Here is a 6710-nt window from a genome sequence, read left to right as displayed (position 1 = left end):
GGCACTTTTTACGACAGTCGCGCTTTACGGCACCTTTTACGACAGTCGCGCTTTACGGCACTTTTTACGACAGTCGCGCTTTACGGCACCTTTTACGACAGTCGCGCTTTACGGCACTTTTTACGACAGTCGCGCTTTACGGCACCTTTTACGACAGTCGCGCTTTACGGCACCTTTTACGACAGTCGCGCTTTACGGCACCTTTTACGACAGTCGCGCTTTACGGCCGGTTTTACGACAGTCGCGCTTTACGGCACCTTTTACGACAGTCGCGCTTTACGGCACCTTTTACGACAGTCGCGCTTTACGGCACCTTTTACGACAGTCGCGCTTTACGGCACCTTTTACGACAGTCGCGCTTTACGGCACCTTTTACGACAGTCGCGCTTTACGGCACCTTTTACGACAGTCGCGCTTTACGGCACCTTTTACGACAGTCGCGCTTTACGACACCTTTTACGACAGTCGCGCTTTACGGCACTTTTTACGACAGTCGCGCTTTACGGCACCTTTTACGACAGTCGCGCTTTACGGCCGGTTTTACGACAGTCGCGCTTTACGGCACTTTTTACGACAGTCGCGCTTTACGGCACCTTTTACGACAGTCGCGCTTTACGGCACCTTTTACGACAGTCGCGCTTTACGGCCGGTTTTACGACAGTCGCGCTTTACGGCACCTTTTACGACAGTCGCGCTTTACGGCACTTTTTACGACAGTCGCGCTTTACGGCCGGTTTTACGACAGTCGCGCTTTACGGCACCTTTTACGACAGTCGCGCTTTACGGCACCTTTTACGACAGTCGCGCTTTACGGCACCTTTTACGACAGTCGCGCTTTACGACACCTTTTACGACAGTCGCGCTTTACGGCACCTTTTACGACAGTCGCGCTTTACGGCCGGTTTTACGACAGTCGCGCTTTACGGCCGGTTTTACGACAGTCGCGCTTTACGGCACCTTTTACGACAGTCGCGCTTTACGGCACTTTTTACGACAGTCGCGCTTTACGGCACCTTTTACGACAGTCGCGCTTTACGGCACTTTTTACGACAGTCGCGCTTTACGGCACCTTTTACGACAGTCGCGCTTTACGGCCGGTTTTACGACAGTCGCGCTTTACGGCACCTTTTACGACAGTCGCGCTTTACGGCCGGTTTTACGACAGTCGCGCTTTACGGCACCTTTTACGACAGTCGCGCTTTACGGCACCTTTTACGACAGTCGCGCTTTACGGCACTTTTTACGACAGTCGCGCTTTACGGCACCTTTTACGACAGTCGCGCTTTACGGCACTTTTTACGACAGTCGCGCTTTACGGCCGGTTTTACGACAGTCGCGCTTTACGGCACCTTTTACGACAGTCGCGCTTTACGGCACCTTTTACGACAGTCGCGCTTTACGGCACCTTTTACGACAGTCGCGCTTTACGACACCTTTTACGACAGTCGCGCTTTACGGCACCTTTTACGACAGTCGCGCTTTACGGCCGGTTTTACGACAGTCGCGCTTTACGGCCGGTTTTACGACAGTCGCGCTTTACGGCACCTTTTACGACAGTCGCGCTTTACGGCACTTTTTACGACAGTCGCGCTTTACGGCACCTTTTACGACAGTCGCGCTTTACGGCACTTTTTACGACAGTCGCGCTTTACGGCACCTTTTACGACAGTCGCGCTTTACGGCCGGTTTTACGACAGTCGCGCTTTACGGCACCTTTTACGACAGTCGCGCTTTACGGCACCTTTTACGACAGTCGCGCTTTACGACACCTTTTACGACAGTCGCGCTTTACGGCACCTTTTACGACAGTCGCGCTTTACGGCCGGTTTTACGACAGTCGCGCTTTACGGCCGGTTTTACGACAGTCGCGCTTTACGGCACCTTTTACGACAGTCGCGCTTTACGGCACTTTTTACGACAGTCGCGCTTTACGGCACCTTTTACGACAGTCGCGTTTTACGGCACTTTTTACGACAGTCGCGCTTTACGGCACCTTTTACGACAGTCGCGCTTTACGGCACCTTTTACGACAGTCGCGCTTTACGGCACCTTTTACGACAGTCGCGCTTTACGGCCGGTTTTACGACAGTCGCGCTTTACTGCACCTTTTACGACAGTCGCGCTTTACGGCACCTTTTACGACAGTCGCGCTTTACGACACCTTTTACGACAGTCGCGCTTTACGACACCTTTTACGACAGTCGCGCTTTACGGCCGGTTTTACGACAGTCGCGCTTTACGGCCGGTTTTACGACAGTCGCGCTTTACGGCACCTTTTACGACAGTCGCGCTTTACGGCCGGTTTTACGACAGTCGCGCTTTACGGCACCTTTTACGACAGTCGCGCTTTGCGGCCGGTTTTACGTCAGTTTTTTCTTGCCCATCTTGGCGTTTTTTCTTTCCAGTCTTGGGGTGTTTGTTCCAGATTTCTTCTTGGGTTTTCTTGCCCATCTTGGGGGTTTTTTTTGTGTTTTTTTCTGGGTTTTTTCTTGCCCATCTTGCAGATTTTTTCTGAGGTTTTTTCTGGAGTATTCTTGCCTATCCTTGGGTTTTTTTCCGTTTTTTTTTGTTTTTTTTTTTCCTTGGTTTTTTAAGGGTTTTTTCTGGTCCATCTTGGTTTTTTTTCCTGGGAGTTTTCTCACCCATCTTGGGGTTTTTTCCTTGGTTTTCTGTGGGTGTTTTCTGGGTTTTTTCTTGCCCTTCTTGGGGGTTTTTCTGTGATTTTTCTGGGTTTTTTGTGGATCTTCTCCTTGCCCATCTTGTGGTTTTTTTTGGGGGGGTTTTTTTCCTTGCCCATCTTGGGATTTTTTTCCCTTTTTTTTCCGTTTTTTTTTCTGGTTTTTCCTGGGTTTTTTCTGGTCCATGTAGCATTGTTTTTCTGGGATTCTTCTTGCCCATCCTGGGGTTTTTTTCTTGGTTTTCTGTGGGTGTTTTCTGCATTTTTTTCTTGCCCATCTTGGGGGTTTTTTTCTCGGTATTCTCACCCATATTGGGTTTTTTTTCTTGGTTTTTTGGTTCTTTTCTAGCCTATCTTGTGGTATTTTTCTGGGTTTTTACTTGGCCGGGACCAAAAAAAAAATCAGCCAGGGTGGAAGGCAGCTGGGGATTTTTTATTCTAAATTTAACAAGGAGTTGCAAAACCTGGAAAGCAAAAGTCACACACACAAGGTTAAATCCAGTCAGCATGCGCTCACACACACAGAGACAAGCAGACAGACACAGCCACGTGCTCTCACACATACTCCTTCCACTTACATGCTCACTGTGGCCCTTACCTGAGATGCTGAAGAAGGTGCTTTGACACATCTTCTGGCTGCCGCTCCTTGAGGTAAATGGCAGATCCTGGGGAAAACAGCAGCCACGAGGACCTGTGAGTCAACAGGAAGGGTCAACAGGTGGCTGACAGCTAGGACTTGTCCCCACTCTGGACTGATAAATTTTCTACCCAAAATCCCACGAAAGACAGATGAACAGTAAAGTTGTTATAACTGTTCTACCTAACTGTGACTACGTGCCAGGGCAGGGCAGCTGCGATCATAAGTGGTACACTGTAAGTACACACAATATAAGCTGATGCATACAGTGCAAGTCCACATAGAGTGTAAGTACACACAATATAAGGCGACATGCTTACATACATGCCAATTTTTAAATCTGTCCCAGGGATTCCCAACTTGCTACTCTCCCATCTCCAGGCTGTGGCCCCCGACTTATCTTTTGGATGATAGGTGATGGGAATCCATGTTGCACCTGCAATGAGTCTGCCTCGGAGGGCCCCATGATCACCTGTTAGCCTCTGGTCAGCTACAATAAAGAAAACCAAAACCAAAGTGTGAGTTCAGAGTTATGTGGGCCTAATCCCAGCAAGGCAGCTACTTGCCCTCTCCTGAGTGTGCCTGGCTCCTTCAGGCTCCAGCTTCATCCTGATTCCAAGGCTGTGGCCTTCATTAGGGGTGGCACCTGGGTTAGAGAAAGGCAAAGTTAAATGGCATTCCTGTGAGTGCAGTGGATCACCTTGTGTGCTTTAAGACATGTGAAAACCTCTGCTAGGCTTCTGAGAAGTCTCTTGGCGGGGGAGGGAGGGGGGGGGGAATGTGTCCTCAAATCAACAGCCTTTCTCACCCTGCTGCCTTCAAATCTCCCCCCACCCACAATAACTCCTATCTGGATACCTGCTCACCCTCCCTCTCCTAGTCACAACCCTTAACTCGCCTGAAGCCTCAATCTCAAACATCATCTTTGACACTAGGCAGATCCCTCTTGTGACAACATGATGAATCTGCTGAACAAAGTGTTATACTTGACAGAACTGGGAGCCTCTGGAAGATCTACTCCTCCTAAAAAATAATAAAAAACAAAACAAGAACAACACCAGAATTTGCAAATGCACTTTACCACCCCTAAACACAAAACCCGAAATTGTTAACTTAAATACTCCCTGTATTCCATGCTGTTTTCTTCAGTCTCTTCCAAGCCTCTATTGCTTTAGATGCCCAGAAACACCTGCTGAAAACAAGCTGAGATAAGCTGAAAGAGCCTCCTCAATGAAATGAGAGGAGAGTTCTTACCCCAGCACATCCCAGAGAGGGAATGAAGCTCCTCAGCCAAGGCTGGGGTTAATATACCCCTGATTGTGCTCGCCTCTCGTTCCCATGGCACCCAGGAAAAGGGAGGGGGCGAATCCCACCAAGCCCTCAGAGCAGCTGCAGCTGTTTGGCTTCTCTGGCTCAGATTCAAGGGCAGTAAAGGGCTTGTTATAGAAGAAAACTCTACAGAAAAATAACAGCGCTTTCTTTTTTGCAACAACTACTTGGAGCAGAAGAACAGAAATCTGGTAAAACATAAAACTTTGTTCTATCTATGTTCATCTAGCTAAATTGGGTAATTTGCTGTTAACTTATGTAATTATTCCTTGGTGATTACTAAGTAGTACATCAGTAGTACATGCTGCCTAGCCTGCTCGGGTGCTGCCCCTTGGCAAGAGGGTTCTTCCCTTGGCATTTTCTCAAAGTGATGCTCTACGCCCAGGTTGGCCTAGCAGCTCCCTAGTCCCTGCTGGATGCTTCAACCATAGCTCCCAGAGGGATGCTTGGGATACCCCCGTTAGCCCCTGTGGACTAGCAGCTCCCTGTGCAGGTGTGCCTGGGTAACCCTCTGAAAGCAGCTGGTCGCGTGGGGGGCTGCTAGACCTTGGAGCGGGGGACGAGGTGAAAAAAGGTCATGTGGGGTGTTCCCTTCCCTACACAGCTCTTCGTCTGCCCCTTAAACTATGGGGTGCCAGACTTGCCTTTCCTTCTACCCCAAAACTGTCGCCTTCAGATGCAAGGCGAGGTGACCTGGTTCTGAGGAAACGGCACGGCGACCCACTGCCCAGGGTCACTCGGGCCAAGAACACACGCAGACACCAGTGTGGTGGACGGTTCAAGACCTTTATTGTCCCGCCTCATCGGGTTTTATACTGGGAAAGTTTTTTCCCTACGTCAGGGGGTCTTACTTTATTGTAATTGGTTAGTAAGGAGCAGAAAGTTACTAATGTTAGGGGGGACAACATTCTTGGGTGATCCTTTATCACTAGGAGTTAGGGGGAGAGGAGCTCTGCTGCTTTCCGTAACATCGCGAGATTTTCCGACCGCCCGACCCTATCCACTACATCTCCCCCCCCTTTTTTACAAATGAACGAAGTAGTCATACTCATAGGTACTGAGATGAGGCATGAGGTTGTCTCTGGTCACAGCATTTGCTGTCGGCCTATGAACAGGATGTTGGCCCGTTCTAGGCGGGTCTGAACGAATGAGACTAGTTTGTTCAGCAGGCATGATCCGAAGGTGATAGCTAAAAGTAGCATTGCCAATGGACCAATTAGGGTAGAAATTAGGGTGGTCAGCCATGGCGATCGATTGAACCAGGACTCGAACCAACCCTGTTGGGCTTCCCTGTATCTCTGTCTCTGAGCCAGTCTGTTTCGGAGCTCTGCCATGGAGTCTCTCACGACTCCCATGTGGTCTGCATAGAAACAACACTCCTCTTTCAAGGCGGCACACAGGCCCCCTTGCTGCATGAACAGGAGGTCCAGACCTCGCCTGTTTTGTAGGACCACTTCTGAGAGTGAGGAGACCGACTTCTCTAGATAGGAGATGGATTTCTCGATCCTCTGCAGGTCCTCGTCAATCGTTGCCTGCAGCTGGGACAGTCCTTGGTGCTGGGTCACCAAGGCTGAGACTCCCGTGGCCGTTCCTGCTGTTCCTAGGCCCAGCAGCATTGCGATAGTTATAACTGTTACTATTTCTCTTTTGTGGAGCTGGTTGGGTTCTTCAAAAAGGTGATACACTTCTTCATCTGCGTGGTACAGGACCCTAGGAACAATCAGAACTTGGACACAAAAGTCGTTAGAGTCATCGAATTTGGCAAGGAACACACAGGGACTCACTCCGGACAAAACTCATTAAAATTCTAAAAAATCTACCCCAAAAAATACCTTAAAATTCCCTCAAAAGCCCTAAAGATACCCTAACTCATAAAAAGTCCTAAAATTACCCTCAATAGTCCTAAAAAAAAATCCCTAAAAATCCTTCATCTCCTGTCAAATGAGACATGAGGTTAGGAATTAACTTGGGTTAGAAATCAACTTCAGATTTAAGTGGAATATGCTGTTTTGAATTGTTTAAGTTGTTTAGTCTGTTAAATTTGCTGTGTTCAAAAAAGCCTGTAGC

The sequence above is a fragment of the Ammospiza caudacuta genome, chromosome 10 (assembly GCF_027887145.1).
Source record: "Ammospiza caudacuta isolate bAmmCau1 chromosome 10, bAmmCau1.pri, whole genome shotgun sequence".
Lineage (NCBI taxonomy): Eukaryota > Metazoa > Chordata > Aves > Passeriformes > Passerellidae > Ammospiza > Ammospiza caudacuta.
This window is presented reverse-complemented; position numbering follows the sequence as displayed.